Here is a 23,369-nt window from a genome sequence, read left to right on the forward strand (position 1 = left end):
TGTGATGTCACAGAGAGGGGAAAATTGAGGCAGCCACTACTGTGGTGTCACAGAGAGGCGTAAATTAGAGTTGTCAGTGCAGTGATGTCACGGAGAGGAGAAACTGGGTCCCTCATTGGTGTGATGTCACAGATAGAGGAAACCTGAGTCTGCCACTGCAGTGATGTCACGGAGAGGGGAAAACTGGGGCTATCACAGCTGTGGAGTCTCAGAGAAATTATCACAGGTGCTATGACTTGTCTGTTGCCACAAAGGAGATGGAATTGGGGTTGTCATGGCTATGATATCACAGAGAGGTTTTAATCGGTTCTGTCTCTTCTGTGATGTCACGGAGAGGGGAATTACGGGTCTGTCACTGCTGTGGTGTTCCTTTGGGGCTGAAATTAAGGCTGCCGTGGCTGTGATGTCACAGATAGAGGAAACCTGAGTCTGTCCCTGCTGTGGTGTCACAGAGAGGCTAAAACTGGGGCTGATCACTGTTGTGCAGTGAAAGTTACACAGGTGCTATGACTTGTCTGTTGCCACACAGGGAATGGAATTGGGGTTGTTAGGGCTGTGGTATCACAGAGAGATTTAAATTGGTTCTGTCATGACTGTGATGTCCCAGAGAGGGGAATAATGCGTCTGTCACCACTGTGGTGTCGCAGAGAGGTGTAAACTGGACTTGTCATTGCAGTGATCTCACCGAGAGGAGAAAACTGAGGCTTTCACTGCTGTGGCTTATCAGAGGGGATGAATTCTGACTTGTCTTTGATATCATGTCACAGAGAGGAGAAAACTGGCACTATCACCGCTGTAAATGTTACAGATAAGTGTAAGTTGGGCTTGTTCAATCTGTGGGGTGACAGAAAGGGTGAAATTTGGCCTGTCAGTGCTGTGATGTCATAATGGGTGGAAAGTGCATCTTTGACTGCTGTGCTGTCACAGGCAGGTGTAAATTGGGGTTCCCACAGTTGTGATGTCACAGAGAGGGGAAAACTGGGGCTATCACAGCTGTGGAGTCTCAGAGAAAGTAACACAGGTGTTATGACTTGTCTGTTGCCACAAAGGAGATGGAATTGGGGTTGTCATGCCTATGGTATGTCAGAGAGGTTTTAATTGGTTCTGTCTGTTCTGGGATGTCACAGAGCGGGGAATAATGGGTCTGTCAGTGCTGTGGTGTTCCATCAGAGCTGAAATTAAGGCTGCCATGGCCGTGATGTCACGATAGAGGAAACCTGAGTCTGTCCCTGCTGTGGTGTCACAGAGAGGGGAAAACTGGGGCTGATCACTGTTGTGCAGTGACAGAGAAATTTACAGAGGTGCTATGACTTGTCTGTTGCCACACAGGGAATAGAATTGGGGTTGTTCGGGCTGTGGTATCACAGAGAGTTTTAAATTGGTTCTGTCATGATTGTGATGTCCCAGAGAGGGGAATAATGCGTCTGTCACCACTGTGGTGTCACAGACAGGCGTAATTTAGAGTTGTCACTACAGTAATGTCACAGAGACCTTGAACTGGGTCCCTCATTGGTGTGATGTCACACACAGAGAGGAGAATACTGAGGCTGCCGCTGCTCTGGTGTCACAGAGAGGAGTAGTTTTGGCCTGTCACTGCTGTGATGTCAGAGAGAGGGGAAAGCGGGTCTGTCACTGCTGCGGTGTTCCAAAGGGGATGAATTTGAGGCTGTCCTAAGTGTGATGTCACAGAGAGGGGAAAATTGAGGCAGCCACTACTGTGGTGTCACAGAGAGGCGTAAATTAGAGTTGTCAGTGCAGTGATGTCACGGAGAGGAGAAACTGGGTCCCTCATTGGTGTGATGTCAGAGATAGAGGAAACCTGAGTCTGCCACTGCAGTGATGTCACGGAGAGGGGAAAACTGGGGCTATCACAGCTGTGGAGTCTCAGAGAAATTATCACAGGTGCTATGACTTGTCTGTTGCCACAAAGGAGATGGAATTGGGGTTGTCATGGCTATGATATCACAGAGAGGTTTTAATCGGTTCTGTCTCTTCTGTGATGTCACGGAGAGGGGAATTACGGGTCTGTCACTGCTGTGGTGTTCCTTTGGGGCTGAAATTAAGGCTGCCGTGGCTGTGATGTCACAGATAGAGGAAACCTGAGTCTGTCCCTGCTGTGGTGTCACAGAGAGGGGAAAACTGGGGCTGATCACTGTTGTGCAGTGAAAGTTACACAGGTGCTATGACTTGTCTGTTGCCACACAGGGAATGGAATTGGGGTTGTTAGGGCTGTGGTATCACAGAGAGATTTAAATTGGTTCTGTCATGACTGTGATGTCCCAGAGAGGGGAATAATGCGTCTGTCACCACTGTGGTGTCGCAGAGAGGTGTAAACTGGACTTGTCATTGCAGTGATCTCACCGAGAGGAGAAAACTGAGGCTTTCACTGCTGTGGCTTATCAGAGGGGATGAATTCTGACTTGTCTTTGATATCATGTCACAGAGAGGAGAAAACTGGCACTATCACCACTGTAAATGTTACAGATAAGTGTAAGTTGGGCTTGTTCAATCTGTGGGGTGACAGAAAGGGTGAAATTTGGCCTGTCAGTGCTGTGATGTCATAATGGGTGGAAAGTGCATCTTTGACTGCTGTGCTGTCACAGGCAGGCGTAAATTGGGGTTCCCACAGTTGTGATGTCACAGAGAGGGGAAAATTGGAGCTATCACAGCTGTGGAGTCTCAGAGAAAGTAACACAGGTGTTATGACTTGTCTGTTGCCACAAAGGAGATGGAATTGGGGTTGTCATGCCTATGGTATGTCAGAGAGGTTTTAACTGGTTCTGTCTGTTCTGGGATGTCACAGAGCGGGGAATAATGGGTCTGTCAGTGCTGTGGTGTTCCATCAGAGCTGAAATTACGGCTGCCATGGCCGTGATGTCACGATAGAGGAATCCTGAGTCTGTCCCTGCTGTGGTGTCACAGAGAGGGGAAAACTGGGCCTGATCACTGTTGTGCAGTGACAGAGAAATTTACAGAGGTGCTATGACTTGTCTGTTGCCACACAGGGAATAGAATTGGGGTTGTTCGGGCTGTGGTATCACAGAGAGTTTTAAATTGGTTCTGTCATGATTGTGATGTCCCAGAGAGGGGAATAATGCGTCTGTCACCACTGTGGTGTCACAGACAGGCGTAATTTAGAGTTGTCACTGCAGTAATGTCACAGAGACCTTGAACTGGGTCCCTCATTGGTGTGATGTCACACACAGAGAGGAGAATACTGAGGCTGCCGCTGCTCTGGTGTCACAGAGAGGAGTAGTTTTGGCCTGTCACTGCTGTGATGTCAGAGAGAGGGGAAAGCGGGTCTGTCACTGCTGCGGTGTTCCAAAGGGGATGAATTTGAGGCTGTCCTAAGTGTGATGTCACAGAGAGGGGAAAATTGAGGCAGCCACTACTGTGGTGTCACAGAGAGGCGTAAATTAGAGTTGTCAGTGCAGTGATGTCACGGAGAGGAGAAACTGGGTCCCTCATTGGTGTGATGTCAGAGATAGAGGAAACCTGAGTCTGCCACTGCAGTGATGTCACGGAGAGGGGAAAACTGGGGCTATCACAGCTGTGGAGTCTCAGAGAAATTATCACAGGTGCTATGACTTGTCTGTTGCCACAAAGGAGATGGAATTGGGGTTGTCATGGCTATGATATCACAGAGAGGTTTTAATCGGTTCTGTCTCTTCTGTGATGTCACGGAGAGGGGAATTACGGGTCTGTCACTGCTGTGGTGTTCCTTTGGGGCTGAAATTAAGGCTGCCGTGGCTGTGATGTCACAGATAGAGGAAACCTGAGTCTGTCCCTGCTGTGGTGTCACAGAGAGGGGAAAACTGGGGCTGATCACTGTTGTGCAGTGAAAGTTACACAGGTGCTATGACTTGTCTGTTGCCACACAGGGAATGGAATTGGGGTTGTTAGGGCTGTGGTATCACAGAGAGATTTAAATTGGTTCTGTCATGACTGTGATGTCCCAGAGAGGGGAATAATGCGTCTGTCACCACTGTGGTGTCGCAGAGAGGTGTAAACTGGACTTGTCATTGCAGTGATCTCACCGAGAGGAGAAAACTGAGGCTTTCACTGCTGTGGCTTATCAGAGGGGATGAATTCTGACTTGTCTTTGATATCATGTCACAGAGAGGAGAAAACTGGCACTATCACCGCTGTAAATGTTACAGATAAGTGTAAGTTGGGCTTGTTCAATCTGTGGGGTGACAGAAAGGGTGAAATTTGGCCTGTCAGTGCTGTGATGTCATAATGGGTGGAAAGTGCATCTTTGACTGCTGTGCTGTCACAGGCAGGCGTAAATTGGGGTTCCCACAGTTGTGATGTCACAGAGAGGGGAAAACTGGGGCTATCACAGCTGTGGAGTCTCAGAGAAAGTAACACAGGTGTTATGACTTGTCTGTTGCCACAAAGGAGATGGAATTGGGGTTGTCATGCCTATGGTATGTCAGAGAGGTTTTAATTGGTTCTGTCTGTTCTGGGATGTCACAGAGCGGGGAATAATGGGTCTGTCAGTGCTGTGGTGTTCCATCAGAGCTGAAATTAAGGCTGCCATGGCTGTGATGTCACGATAGAGGAAACCTGAGTCTGTCCCTGCTGTGGTGTCACAGAGAGGGGAAAACTGGGGCTGATCACTGTTGTGCAGTGACAGAGAAATTTACAGAGGTGCTATGACTTGTCTGTTGCCACACAGGGAATAGAATTGGGGTTGTTCGGGCTGTGGTATCACAGAGAGTTTTAAATTGGTTCTGTCATGATTGTGATGTCCCAGAGAGGGGAATAATGCGTCTGTCACCACTGTGGTGTCACAGACAGGCGTAATTTAGAGTTGTCACTGCAGTAATGTCACAGAGACCTTGAACTGGGTCCCTCATTGGTGTGATGTCACACACAGAGAGGAGAATACTGAGGCTGCCGCTGCTCTGGTGTCACAGAGAGGAGTAGTTTTGGCCTGTCACTGCTGTGATGTCAGAGAGAGGGGAAAGCGGGTCTGTCACTGCTGCGGTGTTCCAAAGGGGATGAATTTGAGGCTGTCCTAAGTGTGATGTCACAGAGAGGGGAAAATTGAGGCAGCCACTACTGTGGTGTCACAGAGAGGCGTAAATTAGAGTTGTCAGTGCAGTGATGTCACGGAGAGGAGAAACTGGGTCCCTCATTGGTGTGATGTCAGAGATAGAGGAAACCTGAGTCTGCCACTGCAGTGATGTCACGGAGAGGGGAAAACTGGGGCTATCACAGCTGTGGAGTCTCAGAGAAATTATCACAGGTGCTATGACTTGTCTGTTGCCACAAAGGAGATGGAATTGGGGTTGTCATGGCTATGATATCACAGAGAGGTTTTAATCGGTTCTGTCTCTTCTGTGATGTCACGGAGAGGGGAATTACGGGTCTGTCACTGCTGTGGTGTTCCTTTGGGGCTGAAATTAAGGCTGCCGTGGCTGTGATGTCACAGATAGAGGAAACCTGAGTCTGTCCCTGCTGTGGTGTCACAGAGAGGGGAAAACTGGGGCTGATCACTGTTGTGCAGTGAAAGTTACACAGGTGCTATGACTTGTCTGTTGCCACACAGGGAATGGAATTGGGGTTGTTAGGGCTGTGGTATCACAGAGAGATTTAAATTGGTTCTGTCATGACTGTGATGTCCCAGAGAGGGGAATAATGCGTCTGTCACCACTGTGGTGTCGCAGAGAGGTGTAAACTGGACTTGTCATTGCAGTGATCTCACCGAGAGGAGAAAACTGAGGCTTTCACTGCTGTGGCTTATCAGAGGGGATGAATTCTGACTTGTCTTTGATATCATGTCACAGAGAGGAGAAAACTGGCACTATCACCGCTGTAAATGTTACAGATAAGTGTAAGTTGGGCTTGTTCAATCTGTGGGGTGACAGAAAGGGTGAAATTTGGCCTGTCAGTGCTGTGATGTCATAATGGGTGGAAAGTGCATCTTTGACTGCTGTGCTGTCACAGGCAGGCGTAAATTGGGGTTCCCACAGTTGTGATGTCACAGAGAGGGGAAAACTGGGGCTATCACAGCTGTGGAGTCTCAGAGAAAGTAACACAGGTGTTATGACTTGTCTGTTGCCACAAAGGAGATGGAATTGGGGTTGTCATGCCTATGGTATGTCAGAGAGGTTTTAATTGGTTCTGTCTGTTCTGGGATGTCACAGAGCGGGGAATAATGGGTCTGTCAGTGCTGTGGTGTTCCATCAGAGCTGAAATTAAGGCTGCCATGGCTGTGATGTCACGATAGAGGAAACCTGAGTCTGTCCCTGCTGTGGTGTCACAGAGAGGGGAAAACTGGGGCTGATCACTGTTGTGCAGTGACAGAGAAATTTACAGAGGTGCTATGACTTGTCTGTTGCCACACAGGGAATGGAATTGGGGTTGTTCGGGCTGTGGTATCACAGAGAGTTTTAAATTGGTTCTGTCATGATTGTGATGTCCCAGAGAGGGGAATAATGCGTCTGTCACCACTGTGGTGTCACAGACAGGCGTAATTTAGAGTTGTCACTGCAGTAATGTCACAGAGACCTTGAACTGGGTCCCTCATTGGTGTGATGTCACACACAGAGAGGAGAATACTGAGGCTGCCGCTGCTCTGGTGTCACAGAGAGGAGTAGTTTTGGCCTGTCACTGCTGTGATGTCAGAGAGAGGGGAAAGCGGGTCTGTCACTGCTGCGGTGTTCCAAAGGGGATGAATTTGAGGCTGTCCTAAGTGTGATGTCACAGAGAGGGGAAAATTGAGGCAGCCACTACTGTGGTGTCACAGAGAGGCGTAAATTAGAGTTGTCAGTGCTGTGATGTCACAGGGAGGCGAAAATTGGGCCTCTCTCAGATGTGATGTCACAGAGAGAGGCGTAATGGATGTGTGAGTGCTGTGGTGTCACCGAGAGGCATAAATTAGAGTTGCCAGTGCAGTGATGTCACGGAGAGGAGAAACTGGGTCCCTCATTGGTGTGATGTCACAGATAGAGGAAACCTGAGTCTGCCACTGCAGTGATGTCACGGAGAGGGGAAAACTGGGGCTATCACAGCTGTGGAGTCTCAGAGAAATTATCACAGGTGCTATGACTTGTCTGTTGCCACAAAGGAGATGGAATTGGGGTTGTCATGGCTATGATATCACAGAGAGGTTTTAATCGGTTCTGTCTCTTCTGTGATGTCACGGAGAGGGGAATTACGGGTCTGTCACTGCTGTGGTGTTCCTTTGGGGCTGAAATTAAGGCTGCCGTGGCTGTGATGTCACAGATAGAGGAAACCTGAGTCTGTCCCTGCTGTGGTGTCACAGAGAGGGGAAAACTGGGGCTGATCACTGTTGTGCAGTGAAAGTTACACAGGTGCTATGACTTGTCTGTTGCCACACAGGGAATGGAATTGGGGTTGTTAGGGCTGTGGTATCACAGAGAGATTTAAATTGGTTCTGTCATGACTGTGATGTCCCAGAGAGGGGAATAATGCGTCTGTCACCACTGTGGTGTCGCAGAGAGGTGTAAACTGGACTTGTCATTGCAGTGATCTCACCGAGAGGAGAAAACTGAGGCTTTCACTGCTGTGGCTTATCAGAGGGGATGAATTCTGACTTGTCTTTGATATCATGTCACAGAGAGGAGAAAACTGGCACTATCACCGCTGTAAATGTTACAGATAAGTGTAAGTTGGGCTTGTTCAATCTGTGGGGTGACAGAAAGGGTGAAATTTGGCCTGTCAGTGCTGTGATGTCATAATGGGTGGAAAGTGCATCTTTGACTGCTGTGCTGTCACAGGCAGGCGTAAATTGGGGTTCCCACAGTTGTGATGTCACAGAGAGGGGAAAACTGGGGCTATCACAGCTGTGGAGTCTCAGAGAAAGTAACACAGGTGTTATGACTTGTCTGTTGCCACAAAGGAGATGGAATTGGGGTTGTCATGCCTATGGTATGTCAGAGAGGTTTTAATTGGTTCTGTCTGTTCTGGGATGTCACAGAGCGGGGAATAATGGGTCTGTCAGTGCTGTGGTGTTCCATCAGAGCTGAAATTAAGGCTGCCATGGCCGTGATGTCACGATAGAGGAAACCTGAGTCTGTCCCTGCTGTGGTGTCACAGAGAGGGGAAAACTGGGGCTGATCACTGTTGTGCAGTGACAGAGAAATTTACAGAGGTGCTATGACTTGTCTGTTGCCACACAGGGAATAGAATTGGGGTTGTTCGGGCTGTGGTATCACAGAGAGTTTTAAATTGGTTCTGTCATGATTGTGATGTCCCAGAGAGGGGAATAATGCGTCTGTCACCACTGTGGTGTCACAGACAGGCGTAATTTAGAGTTGTCACTACAGTAATGTCACAGAGACCTTGAACTGGGTCCCTCATTGGTGTGATGTCACACACAGAGAGGAGAATACTGAGGCTGCCGCTGCTCTGGTGTCACAGAGAGGAGTAGTTTTGGCCTGTCACTGCTGTGATGTCAGAGAGAGGGGAAAGCGGGTCTGTCACTGCTGCGGTGTTCCAAAGGGGATGAATTTGAGGCTGTCCTAAGTGTGATGTCACAGAGAGGGGAAAATTGAGGCAGCCACTACTGTGGTGTCACAGAGAGGCGTAAATTAGAGTTGTCAGTGCAGTGATGTCACGGAGAGGAGAAACTGGGTCCCTCATTGGTGTGATGTCAGAGATAGAGGAAACCTGAGTCTGCCACTGCAGTGATGTCACGGAGAGGGGAAAACTGGGGCTATCACAGCTGTGGAGTCTCAGAGAAATTATCACAGGTGCTATGACTTGTCTGTTGCCACAAAGGAGATGGAATTGGGGTTGTCATGGCTATGATATCACAGAGAGGTTTTAATCGGTTCTGTCTCTTCTGTGATGTCACGGAGAGGGGAATTACGGGTCTGTCACTGCTGTGGTGTTCCTTTGGGGCTGAAATTAAGGCTGCCGTGGCTGTGATGTCACAGATAGAGGAAACCTGAGTCTGTCCCTGCTGTGGTGTCACAGAGAGGCTAAAACTGGGGCTGATCACTGTTGTGCAGTGAAAGTTACACAGGTGCTATGACTTGTCTGTTGCCACACAGGGAATGGAATTGGGGTTGTTAGGGCTGTGGTATCACAGAGAGATTTAAATTGGTTCTGTCATGACTGTGATGTCCCAGAGAGGGGAATAATGCGTCTGTCACCACTGTGGTGTCGCAGAGAGGTGTAAACTGGACTTGTCATTGCAGTGATCTCACCGAGAGGAGAAAACTGAGGCTTTCACTGCTGTGGCTTATCAGAGGGGATGAATTCTGACTTGTCTTTGATATCATGTCACAGAGAGGAGAAAACTGGCACTATCACCGCTGTAAATGTTACAGATAAGTGTAAGTTGGGCTTGTTCAATCTGTGGGGTGACAGAAAGGGTGAAATTTGGCCTGTCAGTGCTGTGATGTCATAATGGGTGGAAAGTGCATCTTTGACTGCTGTGCTGTCACAGGCAGGCGTAAATTGGGGTTCCCACAGTTGTGATGTCACAGAGAGGGGAAAACTGGGGCTATCACAGCTGTGGAGTCTCAGAGAAAGTAACACAGGTGTTATGACTTGTCTGTTGCCACAAAGGAGATGGAATTGGGGTTGTCATGCCTATGGTATGTCAGAGAGGTTTTAATTGGTTCTGTCTGTTCTGGGATGTCACAGAGCGGGGAATAATGGGTCTGTCAGTGCTGTGGTGTTCCATCAGAGCTGAAATTAAGGCTGCCATGGCTGTGATGTCACGATAGAGGAAACCTGAGTCTGTCCCTGCTGTGGTGTCACAGAGAGGGGAAAACTGGGCCTGATCACTGTTGTGCAGTGACAGAGAAATTTACAGAGGTGCTATGACTTGTCTGTTGCCACACAGGGAATGGAATTGGGGTTGTTCAGGCTGTGGTATCACAGAGAGTTTTAAATTGGTTCTGTCATGATTGTGATGTCCCAGAGAGGGGAATAATGCGTCTGTCACCACTGTGGTGTCACAGACAGGCGTAATTTAGAGTTGTCACTGCAGTAATGTCACAGAGACCTTGAACTGGGTCCCTCATTGGTGTGATGTCACACACAGAGAGGAGAATACTGAGGCTGCCGCTGCTCTGGTGTCACAGAGAGGAGTAGTTTTGGCCTGTCACTGCTGTGATGTCAGAGAGAGGGGAAAGCGGGTCTGTCACTGCTGCGGTGTTCCAAAGGGGATGAATTTGAGGCTGTCCTAAGTGTGATGTCACAGAGAGGGGAAAATTGAGGCAGCCACTACTGTGGTGTCACAGAGAGGCGTAAATTAGAGTTGTCAGTGCTGTGATGTCACAGGGAGGCGAAAATTGGGCCTCTCTCAGATGTGATGTCACAGAGAGAGGCGTAATGGATGTGTGAGTGCTGTGGTGTCACCGAGAGGCATAAATTAGAGTTGTCAGTGCAGTGATGTCACGGAGAGGAGAAACTGGGTCCCTCATTGGTGTGATGTCACAGATAGAGGAAACCTGAGTCTGCCACTGCAGTGATGTCACGGAGAGGGGAAAACTGGGGCTATCACAGCTGTGGAGTCTCAGAGAAATTATCACAGGTGCTATGACTTGTCTGTTGCCACAAAGGAGATGGAATTGGGGTTGTCATGGCTATGATATCACAGAGAGGTTTTAATCGGTTCTGTCTCTTCTGTGATGTCACGGAGAGGGGAATTACGGGTCTGTCACTGCTGTGGTGTTCCTTTGGGGCTGAAATTAAGGCTGCCGTGGCTGTGATGTCACAGATAGAGGAAACCTGAGTCTGTCCCTGCTGTGGTGTCACAGAGAGGGGAAAACTGGGGCTGATCACTGTTGTGCAGTGAAAGTTACACAGGTGCTATGACTTGTCTGTTGCCACACAGGGAATGGAATTGGGGTTGTTAGGGCTGTGGTATCACAGAGAGATTTAAATTGGTTCTGTCATGACTGTGATGTCCCAGAGAGGGGAATAATGCGTCTGTCACCACTGTGGTGTCGCAGAGAGGTGTAAACTGGACTTGTCATTGCAGTGATCTCACCGAGAGGAGAAAACTGAGGCTTTCACTGCTGTGGCTTATCAGAGGGGATGAATTCTGACTTGTCTTTGATATCATGTCACAGAGAGGAGAAAACTGGCACTATCACCGCTGTAAATGTTACAGATAAGTGTAAGTTGGGCTTGTTCAATCTGTGGGGTGACAGAAAGGGTGAAATTTGGCCTGTCAGTGCTGTGATGTCATAATGGGTGGAAAGTGCATCTTTGACTGCTGTGCTGTCACAGGCAGGCGTAAATTGGGGTTCCCACAGTTGTGATGTCACAGAGAGGGGAAAACTGGGGCTATCACAGCTGTGGAGTCTCAGAGAAAGTAACACAGGTGTTATGACTTGTCTGTTGCCACAAAGGAGATGGAATTGGGGTTGTCATGCCTATGGTATGTCAGAGAGGTTTTAATTGGTTCTGTCTGTTCTGGGATGTCACAGAGCGGGGAATAATGGGTCTGTCAGTGCTGTGGTGTTCCATCAGAGCTGAAATTAAGGCTGCCATGGCCGTGATGTCACGATAGAGGAAACCTGAGTCTGTCCCTGCTGTGGTGTCACAGAGAGGGGAAAACTGGGGCTGATCACTGTTGTGCAGTGACAGAGAAATTTACAGAGGTGCTATGACTTGTCTGTTGCCACACAGGGAATAGAATTGGGGTTGTTCGGGCTGTGGTATCACAGAGAGTTTTAAATTGGTTCTGTCATGATTGTGATGTCCCAGAGAGGGGAATAATGCGTCTGTCACCACTGTGGTGTCACAGACAGGCGTAATTTAGAGTTGTCACTACAGTAATGTCACAGAGACCTTGAACTGGGTCCCTCATTGGTGTGATGTCACACACAGAGAGGAGAATACTGAGGCTGCCGCTGCTCTGGTGTCACAGAGAGGAGTAGTTTTGGCCTGTCACTGCTGTGATGTCAGAGAGAGGGGAAAGCGGGTCTGTCACTGCTGCGGTGTTCCAAAGGGGATGAATTTGAGGCTGTCCTAAGTGTGATGTCACAGAGAGGGGAAAATTGAGGCAGCCACTACTGTGGTGTCACAGAGAGGCGTAAATTAGAGTTGTCAGTGCAGTGATGTCACGGAGAGGAGAAACTGGGTCCCTCATTGGTGTGATGTCAGAGATAGAGGAAACCTGAGTCTGCCACTGCAGTGATGTCACGGAGAGGGGAAAACTGGGGCTATCACAGCTGTGGAGTCTCAGAGAAATTATCACAGGTGCTATGACTTGTCTGTTGCCACAAAGGAGATGGAATTGGGGTTGTCATGGCTATGATATCACAGAGAGGTTTTAATCGGTTCTGTCTCTTCTGTGATGTCACGGAGAGGGGAATTACGGGTCTGTCACTGCTCTGGTGTTCCTTTGGGGCTGAAATTAAGGCTGCCGTGGCTGTGATGTCACAGATAGAGGAAACCTGAGTCTGTCCCTGCTGTGGTGTCACAGAGAGGGGAAAACTGGGGCTGATCACTGTTGTGCAGTGAAAGTTACACAGGTGCTATGACTTGTCTGTTGCCACACAGGGAATGGAATTGGGGTTGTTAGGGCTGTGGTATCACAGAGAGATTTAAATTGGTTCTGTCATGACTGTGATGTCCCAGAGAGGGGAATAATGCGTCTGTCACCACTGTGGTGTCGCAGAGAGGTGTAAACTGGACTTGTCATTGCAGTGATCTCACCGAGAGGAGAAAACTGAGGCTTTCACTGCTGTGGCTTATCAGAGGGGATGAATTCTGACTTGTCTTTGATATCATGTCACAGAGAGGAGAAAACTGGCACTATCACTGCTGTAAATGTTACAGATAAGTGTAAGTTGGGCTTGTTCAATCTGTGGGGTGACAGAAAGGGTGAAATTTGGCCTGTCAGTGCTGTGATGTCATAATGGGTGGAAAGTGCATCTTTGACTGCTGTGCTGTCACAGGCAGGCGTAAATTGGGGTTCCCACAGTTGTGATGTCACAGAGAGGGGAAAACTGGGGCTATCACAGCTGTGGAGTCTCAGAGAAAGTAACACAGGTGTTATGACTTGTCTGTTGCCACAAAGGAGATGGAATTGGGGTTGTCATGCCTATGGTATGTCAGAGAGGTTTTAATTGGTTCTGTCTGTTCTGGGATGTCACAGAGCGGGGAATAATGGGTCTGTCAGTGCTGTGGTTTTCCATCAGAGCTGAAATTACGGCTGCCATGGCCGTGATGTCACGATAGAGGAAACCTGAGTCTGTCCCTGCTGTGGTGTCACAGAGAGGGGAAAACTGGGCCTGATCACTGTTGTGCAGTGACAGAGAAATTTACAGAGGTGCTATGACTTGTCTGTTGCCACACAGGGAATAGAATTGGGGTTGTTCGGGCTGTGGTATCACAGAGAGTTTTAAATTGGTTCTGTCATGATTGTGATGTCCCAGAGAGGGGAATAATGCGTCTGTCACCACTGTGGTGTCACAGACAGGCGTAATTTAGAGTTGTCACTGCAGTAATGTCACAGAGACCTTGAACTGGGTCCCTCATTGGTGTGATGTCACACACAGAGAGGAGAATACTGAGGCTGCCGCTGCTCTGGTGTCACAGAGAGGAGTAGTTTTGGCCTGTCACTGCTGTGATGTCAGAGAGAGGGGAAAGCGGGTCTGTCACTGCTGCGGTGTTCCAAAGGGGATGAATTTGAGGCTGTCCTAAGTGTGATGTCACAGAGAGGGGAAAATTGAGGCAGCCACTACTGTGGTGTCACAGAGAGGCGTAAATTAGAGTTGTCAGTGCAGTGATGTCACGGAGAGGAGAAACTGGGTCCCTCATTGGTGTGATGTCACAGATAGAGGAAACCTGAGTCTGCCACTGCAGTGATGTCACGGAGAGGGGAAAACTGGGGCTATCACAGCTGTGGAGTCTCAGAGAAATTATCACAGGTGCTATGACTTGTCTGTTGCCACAAAGGAGATGGAATTGGGGTTGTCATGGCTATGATATCACAGAGAGGTTTTAATCGGTTCTGTCTCTTCTGTGATGTCACGGAGAGGGGAATTACGGGTCTGTCACTGCTGTGGTGTTCCTTTGGGGCTGAAATTAAGGCTGCCGTGGCTGTGATGTCACAGATAGAGGAAACCTGAGTCTGTCCCTGCTGTGGTGTCACAGAGAGGGGAAAACTGGGGCTGATCACTGTTGTGCAGTGAAAGTTACACAGGTGCTATGACTTGTCTGTTGCCACACAGGGAATGGAATTGGGGTTGTTAGGGCTGTGGTATCACAGAGAGATTTAAATTGGTTCTGTCATGACTGTGATGTCCCAGAGAGGGGAATAATGCGTCTGTCACCACTGTGGTATCGCAGAGAGGTGTAAACTGGACTTGTCATTGCAGTGATCTCACCGAGAGGAGAAAACTGAGGCTTTCACTGCTGTGGCTTATCAGAGGGGATGAATTCTGACTTGTCTTTGATATCATGTCACAGAGAGGAGAAAACTGGCACTATCACCGCTGTAAATGTTACAGATAAGTGTAAGTTGGGCTTGTTCAATCTGTGGGGTGACAGAAAGGGTGAAATTTGGCCTGTCAGTGCTGTGATGTCATAATGGGTGGAAAGTGCATCTTTGACTGCTGTGCTGTCACAGGCAGGCGTAAATTGGGGTTCCCACAGTTGTGATGTCACAGAGAGGGGAAAATTGGAGCTATCACAGCTGTGGAGTCTCAGAGAAAGTAACACAGGTGTTATGACTTGTCTGTTGCCACAAAGGAGATGGAATTGGGGTTGTCATGCCTATGGTATGTCAGAGAGGTTTTAACTGGTTCTGTCTGTTCTGGGATGTCACAGAGCGGGGAATAATGGGTCTGTCAGTGCTGTGGTGTTCCATCAGAGCTGAAATTAAGGCTGCCATGGCTGTGATGTCACGATAGAGGAAACCTGAGTCTGTCCCTGCTGTGGTGTCACAGAGAGGGGAAAACTGGGCCTGATCACTGTTGTGCAGTGACAGAGAAATTTACAGAGGTGCTATGACTTGTCTGTTGCCACACAGGGAATAGAATTGGGGTTGTTCGGGCTGTGGTATCACAGAGAGTTTTAAATTGGTTCTGTCATGATTGTGATGTCCCAGAGAGGGGAATAATGCGTCTGTCACCACTGTGGTGTCACAGACAGGCGTAATTTAGAGTTGTCACTGCAGTAATGTCACAGAGACCTTGAACTGGGTCCCTCATTGGTGTGATGTCACACACAGAGAGGAGAATACTGAGGCTGCCGCTGCTCTGGTGTCACAGAGAGGAGTAGTTTTGGCCGGTCACTGCTGTGATGTCAGAGAGAGGGGAAAGCGGGTCTGTCACTGCTGCGGTGTTCCAAAGGGGATGAATTTGAGGCTGTCCTAAGTGTGATGTCACAGAGAGGGGAAAATTGAGGCAGCCACTACTGTGGTGTCACAGAGAGGCGTAAATTAGAGTTGTCAGTGCAGTGATGTCACGGAGAGGAGAAACTGGGTCCCTCATTGGTGTGATGTCACAGATAGAGGAAACCTGAGTCTGCCACTGCAGTGATGTCACGGAGAGGGGAAAACTGGGGCTATCACAGCTGTGGAGTCTCAGAGAAATTATCACAGGTGCTATGACTTGTCTGTTGCCACAAAGGAGATGGAATTGGGGTTGTCATGGCTATGATATCACAGAGAGGTTTTAATCGGTTCTGTCTCTTCTGTGATGTCACGGAGAGGGGAATTACGGGTCTGTCACTGCTGTGGTGTTCCTTTGGGGCTGAAATTAAGGCTGCCGTGGCTGTGATGTCACAGATAGAGGAAACCTGAGTCTGTCCCTGCTGTGGTGTCACAGAGAGGGGAAAACTGGGGCTGATCACTGTTGTGCAGTGAAAGTTACACAGGTGCTATGACTTGTCTGTTGCCACACAGGGAATGGAATTGGGGTTGTTAGGGCTGTGGTATCACAGAGAGATTTAAATTGGTTCTGTCATGACTGTGATGTCCCAGAGAGGGGAATAATGCGTCTGTCACCACTGTGGTGTCGCAGAGAGGTGTAAACTGGACTTGTCATTGCAGTGATCTCACCGAGAGGAGAAAACTGAGGCTTTCACTGCTGTGGCTTATCAGAGGGGATGAATTCTGACTTGTCTTTGATATCATGTCACAGAGAGGAGAAAACTGGCACTATCACCGCTGTAAATGTTACAGATAAGTGTAAGTTGGGCTTGTTCAATCTGTGGGGTGACAGAAAGGGTGAAATTTGGCCTGTCAGTGCTGTGATGTCATAATGGGTGGAAAGTGCATCTTTGACTGCTGTGCTGTCACAGGCAGGCGTAAATTGGGGTTCCCACAGTTGTGATGTCACAGAGAGGGGAAAACTGGGGCTATCACAGCTGTGGAGTGTCAGAGAAAGTAACACAGGTGTTATGACTTGTCTGTTGCCACAAAGGAGATGGAATTGGGGTTGTCATGCCTATGGTATGTCAGAGAGGTTTTAATTGGTTCTGTCTGTTCTGGGATGTCACAGAGCGGGGAATAATGGGTCTGTCAGTGCTGTGGTGTTCCATCAGAGCTGAAATTAAGGCTGCCATGGCTGTGATGTCACGATAGAGGAAACCTGAGTCTGTCCCTGCTGTGGTGTCACAGAGAGGGGAAAACTGGGCCTGATCACTGTTGTGCAGTGACAGAGAAATTTACAGAGGTGCTATGACTTGTCTGTTGCCACACAGGGAATGGAATTGGGGTTGTTCGGGCTGTGGTATCACAGAGAGTTTTAAATTGGTTCTGTCATGATTGTGATGTCCCAGAGAGGGGAATAATGCGTCTGTCACCACTGTGGTGTCACAGACAGGCGTAATTTAGAGTTGTCACTGCAGTAATGTCACAGAGACCTTGAACTGGGTCCCTCATTGGTGTGATGTCACACACAGAGAGGAGAATACTGAGGCTGCCGCTGCTCTGGTGTCACAGTGAGGAGTAGTTTTGGCCTGTCACTGCTGTGATGTCAGAGAGAGGGGAAAGCGGGTCTGTCACTGCTGCGGTGTTCCAAAGGGGATGAATTTGAGGCTGTCCTAAGTGTGATGTCACAGAGAGGGGAAAATTGAGGCAGCCACTATTGTGGTGTCACAGAGAGGCGTAAATTAGAGTTGTCAGTGCAGTGATGTCACAGGGAGGTGAAAATTGGGCCTCTCTCAGATGTGATGTCACAGAGAGAGGCGTAATGGATGTGTGAGTGCTGTGGTGTCACCGAGAGGCATAAATTAGAGTTGTCAGTGCAGTGATGTCACGGAGAGGAGAAACTGGGTCCCTCATTGGTGTGATGTCACAGATAGAGGAAACCTGAGTCTGCCACTGCAGTTATGTCACGGAGAGGGGAAAACTGGGGCTATCACAGCTGTGGAGTCTCAGAGAAATTATCACAGGTGCTATGACTTGTCTGTTGCCACAAAGGAGATGGAATTGGGGTTGTCATGGCTATGATATCACAGAGAGGTTTTAATCGGTTCTGTCTCTTCTGTGATGTCACGGAGAGGGGAATTACGGGTCTGTCACTGCTGTGGTGTTCCTTTGGGGCTGAAATTAAGGCTGCCGTGGCTGTGATGTCACAGATAGAGGAAACCTGAGTCTGTCCCTGCTGTGGTGTCACAGAGAGGGGAAAACTGGGGCTGATCACTGTTGTGCAGTGAAAGTTACACAGGTGCTATGACTTGTCTGTTGCCACACAGGGAATGGAATTGGGGTTGTTAGGGCTGTGGTATCACAGAGAGATTTAAATTGGTTCTGTCATGACTGTGATGTCCCAGAGAGGGGAATAATGCGTCTGTCACCACTGTGGTGTCGCAGAGAGGTGTAAACTGGACTTGTCATTGCAGTGATCTCACCGAGAGGAGAAAACTGAGGCTTTCACTGCTGTGGCTTATCAGAGGGGATGAATTCTGACTTGTCTTTGATATCATGTCACAGAGAGGAGAAAACTGGCACTATCACCGCTGTAAATGTTACAGATAAGTGTAAGTTGGGCTTGTTCAATCTGTGGGGTGACAGAAAGGGTGAAATTTGGCCTGTCAGTGCTGTGATGTCATAATGGGTGGAAAGTGCATCTTTGACTGCTGTGCTGTCACAGGCAGGCGTAAATTGGGGTTCCCACAGTTGTGATGTCACAGAGAGGGGAAAACTGGGGCTATCACAGCTGTGGAGTCTCAGAGAAAGTAACACAGGTGTTATGACTTGTCTGTTGCCACAAAGGAGATGGAATTGGGGTTGTCATGCCTATGGTATGTCAGAGAGGTTTTAACTGGTTCTGTCTGTTCTGGGATGTCACAGAGCGGGGAATAATGGGTCTGTCAGTGCTGTGGTGTTCCATCAGAGCTGAAATTAAGGCTGCCATGGCCGTGATGTCACGATAGAGGAAACCTGAGTCTGTCCCTGCTGTGGTGTCACAGAGAGGGGAAAACTGGGGCTGATCACTGTTGTGCAGTGACAGAGAAATTTACAGAGGTGCTATGACTTGTCTGTTGCCACACAGGGAATAGAATTGGGGTTGTTCGGGCTGTGGTATCACAGAGAGTTTTAAATTGGTTCTGTCATGATTGTGATGTCCCAGAGAGGGGAATAATGCGTCTGTCACCACTGTGGTGTCACAGACAGGCGTAATTTAGAGTTGTCACTGCAGTAATGTCACAGAGACCTTGAACTGGGTCCCTCATTGGTGTGATGTCACACACAGAGAGGAGAATACTGAGGCTGCCGCTGCTCTGGTGTCACAGAGAGGAGTAGTTTTGGCCTGTCACTGCTGTGATGTCAGAGAGAGGGGAAAGCGGGTCTGTCACTGCTGCGGTGTTCCAAAGGGGATGAATTTGAGGCTGTCCTAAGTGTGATGTCACAGAGAGGGGAAAATTGAGGCAGCCACTACTGTGGTGTCACAGAGAGGCGTAAATTAGAGTTGTCAGTGCAGTGATGTCACGGAGAGGAGAAACTGGGTCCCTCATTGGTGTGATGTCAGAGATAGAGGAAACCTGAGTCTGCCACTGCAGTGATGTCACGGAGAGGGGAAAACTGGGGCTATCACAGCTGTGGAGTCTCAGAGAAATTATCACAGGTGCTATGACTTGTCTGTTGCCACAAAGGAGATGGAATTGGGGTTGTCATGGCTATGATATCACAGAGAGGTTTTAATCGGTTCTGTCTCTTCTGTGATGTCACGGAGAGGGGAATTACGGGTCTGTCACTGCTGTGGTGTTCCTTTGGGGCTGAAATTAAGGCTGCCGTGGCTGTGATGTCACAGATAGAGGAAACCTGAGTCTGTCCCTGCTGTGGTGTCACAGAGAGGGGAAAACTGGGGCTGATCACTGTTGTGCAGTGAAAGTTACACAGGTGCTATGACTTGTCTGTTGCCACACAGGGAATGGAATTGGGGTTGTTAGGGCTGTGGTATCACAGAGAGATTTAAATTGGTTCTGTCATGACTGTGATGTCCCAGAGAGGGGAATAATGCGTCTGTCACCACTGTGGTGTCGCAGAGAGGTGTAAACTGGACTTGTCATTGCAGTGATCTCACCGAGAGGAGAAAACTGAGGCTTTCACTGCTGTGGCTTATCAGAGGGGATGAATTCTGACTTGTCTTTGATATCATGTCACAGAGAGGAGAAAACTGGCACTATCACCGCTGTAAATGTTACAGATAAGTGTAAGTTGGGCTTGTTCAATCTGTGGGGTGACAGAAAGGGTGAAATTTGGCCTGTCAGTGCTGTGATGTCATAATGGGTGGAAAGTGCATCTTTGACTGCTGTGCTGTCACAGGCAGGCGTAAATTGGGGTTCCCACAGTTGTGATGTCACAGAGAGGGGAAAACTGGGGCTATCACAGCTGTGGAGTCTCAGAGAAAGTAACACAGGTGTTATGACTTGTCTGTTGCCACAAAGGAGATGGAATTGGGGTTGTCATGCCTATGGTATGTCAGAGAGGTTTTAATTGGTTCTGTCTGTTCTGGGATGTCACAGAGCGGGGAATAATGGGTCTGTCAGTGCTGTGGTGTTCCATCAGAGCTGAAATTAAGGCTGCCATGGCTGTGATGTCACGATAGAGGAAACCTGAGTCTGTCCCTGCTGTGGTGTCACAGAGAGGGGAAAACTGGGCCTGATCACTGTTGTGCAGTGACAGAGAAATTTACAGAGGTGCTATGACTTGTCTGTTGCCACACTGGGAATGGAATTGGGGTTGTTCGGGCTGTGGTATCACAGAGAGTTTTAAATTGGTTCTGTCATGATTGTGATGTCCCAGAGAGGGGAATAATGCGTCTGTCACCACTGTGGTGTCACAGACAGGCGTAATTTAGAGTTGTCACTGCAGTAATGTCACAGAGACCTTGAACTGGGTCCCTCATTGGTGTGATGTCACACACAGAGAGGAGAATACTGAGGCTGCCGCTGCTCTGGTGTCACAGAGAGGAGTAGTTTTGGCCGGTCACTGCTGTGATGTCAGAGAGAGGGGAAAGCGGGTCTGTCACTGCTGCGGTGTTCCAAAGGGGATGAATTTGAGGCTGTCCTAAGTGTGATGTCACAGAGAGGGGAAAATTGAGGCAGCCACTACTGTGGTGTCACAGAGAGGCGTAAATTAGAGTTGTCAGTGCTGTGATGTCACAGGGAGGCGAAAATTGGGCCTCTCTCAGATGTGATGTCACAGAGAGAGGCGTAATGGATCTGTGAGTGCTGTGGTGTCACCGAGAGGCATAAATTAGAGTTGTCAGTGCAGTGATGTCACGGAGAGGAGAAACTGGGTCCCTCATTGGTGTGATGTCACAGATAGAGGAAACCTGAGTCTGCCACTGCAGTGATGTCACGGAGAGGGGAAAACTGGGGCTATCACAGCTGTGGAGTCTCAGAGAAATTATCACAGGTGCTATGACTTGTCTGTTGCCACAAAGGAGATGGAATTGGGGTTGTCATGGCTATGATATCACAGAGAGGTTTTAATCGGTTCTGTCTCTTCTGTGATGTCACGGAGAGGGGAATTACGGGTCTGTCACTGCTGTGGTGTTCCTTTGGGGCTGAAATTAAGGCTGCCGTGGCTGTGATGTCACAGATAGAGGAAACCTGAGTCTGTCCCTGCTGTGGTGTCACAGAGAGGGGAAAACTGGGGCTGATCACTGTTGTGCAGTGAAAGTTACACAGGTGCTATGACTTGTCTGTTGCCACACAGGGAATGGAATTGGGGTTGTTAGGGCTGTGGTATCACAGAGAGATTTAAATTGGTTCTGTCATGACTGTGATGTCCCAGAGAGGGGAATAATGCGTCTGTCACCACTGTGGTATCGCAGAGAGGTGTAAACTGGACTTGTCATTGCAGTGATCTCACCGAGAGGAGAAAACTGAGGCTTTCACTGCTGTGGCTTATCAGAGGGGATGAATTCTGACTTGTCTTTGATATCATGTCACAGAGAGGAGAAAACTGGCACTATCACCGCTGTAAATGTTACAGATAAGTGTAAGTTGGGCTTGTTCAATCTGTGGGGTGACAGAAAGGGTGAAATTTGGCCTGTCAGTGCTGTGATGTCATAATGGGTGGAAAGTGCATCTTTGACTGCTGTGCTGTCACAGGCAGGCGTAAATTGGGGTTCCCACAGTTGTGATGTCACAGAGAGGGGAAAACTGGGGCTATCACAGCTGTGGAGTCTCAGAGAAAGTAACACAGGTGTTATGACTTGTCTGTTGCCACAAAGGAGATGGAATTGGGGTTGTCATGCCTATGGTATGTCAGAGAGGTTTTAACTGGTTCTGTCTGTTCTGGGATGTCACAGAGCGGGGAATAATGGGTCTGTCAGTGCTGTGGTGTTCCATCAGAGCTGAAATTAAGGCTGCCATGGCCGTGATGTCACGATAGAGGAAACCTGAGTCTGTCCCTGCTGTGGTGTCACAGAGAGGGGAAAACTGGGGCTGATCACTGTTGTGCAGTGACAGAGAAATTTACAGAGGTGCTATGACTTGTCTGTTGCCACACAGGGAATAGAATTGGGGTTGTTCGGGCTGTGGTATCACAGAGAGTTTTAAATTGGTTCTGTCATGATTGTGATGTCCCAGAGAGGGGAATAATGCGTCTGTCACCACTGTGGTGTCACAGACAGGCGTAATTTAGAGTTGTCACTGCAGTAATGTCACAGAGACCTTGAACTGGGTCCCTCATTGGTGTGATGTCACACACAGAGAGGAGAATACTGAGGCTGCCGCTGCTCTGGTGTCACAGAGAGGAGTAGTTTTGGCCTGTCACTGCTGTGATGTCAGAGAGAGGGGAAAGCGGGTCTGTCACTGCTGCGGTGTTCCAAAGGGGATGAATTTGAGGCTGTCCTAAGTGTGATGTCACAGAGAGGGGAAAATTGAGGCAGCCACTACTGTGGTGTCACAGAGAGGCGTAAATTAGAGTTGTCAGTGCAGTGATGTCACGGAGAGGAGAAACTGGGTCCCTCATTGGTGTGATGTCACAGATAGAGGAAACCTGAGTCTGCCACTGCAGTGATGTCACGGAGAGGGGAAAACTGGGGCTATCACAGCTGTGGAGTCTCAGAGAAATTATCACAGGTGCTATGACTTGTCTGTTGCCACAAAGGAGATGGAATTGGGGTTGTCATGGCTATGATATCACAGAGAGGTTTTAATCGGTTCTGTCTCTTCTGTGATGTCACGGAGAGGGGAATTACGGGTCTGTCACTGCTGTGGTGTTCCTTTGGGGCTGAAATTAAGGCTGCCGTGGCTGTGATGTCACAGATAGAGGAAACCTGAGTCTGTCCCTGCTGTGGTGTCACAGAGAGGGGAAAACTGGGGCTGATCACTGTTGTGCAGTGAAAGTTACACAGGTGCTATGACTTGTCTGTTGCCACACAGGGAATGGAATTGGGGTTGTTAGGGCTGTGGTATCACAGAGAGATTTAAATTGGTTCTGTCATGACTGTGATGTCCCAGAGAGGGGAATAATGCGTCTGTCACCACTGTGGTGTCGCAGAGAGGTGTAAACTGGACTTGTCATTGCAGTGATCTCACCGAGAGGAGAAAACTGAGGCTTTCACTGCTGTGGCTTATCAGAGGGGATGAATTCTGACTTGTCTTTGATATCATGTCACAGAGAGGAGAAAACTGGCACTATCACCGCTGTAAATGTTACAGATAAGTGTAAGTTGGGCTTGTTCAATCTGTGGGGTGACAGAAAGGGTGAAATTTGGCCTGTCAGTGCTGTGATGTCATAATGGGTGGAAAGTGCATCTTTGACTGCTGTGCTGTCACAGGCAGGCGTAAATTGGGGTTCCCACAGTTGTGATGTCACAGAGAGGGGAAAACTGGGGCTATCACAGCTGTGGAGTCTCAGAGAAAGTAACACAGGTGTTATGACTTGTCTGTTGCCACAAAGGAGATGGAATTGGGGTTGTCATGCCTATGGTATGTCAGAGAGGTTTTAATTG

This window comes from Cyanistes caeruleus, chromosome 18 (assembly GCF_971803275.1).
Source record: "Cyanistes caeruleus chromosome 18, bCyaCae1.hap1.1, whole genome shotgun sequence".
Lineage (NCBI taxonomy): Eukaryota > Metazoa > Chordata > Aves > Passeriformes > Paridae > Cyanistes > Cyanistes caeruleus.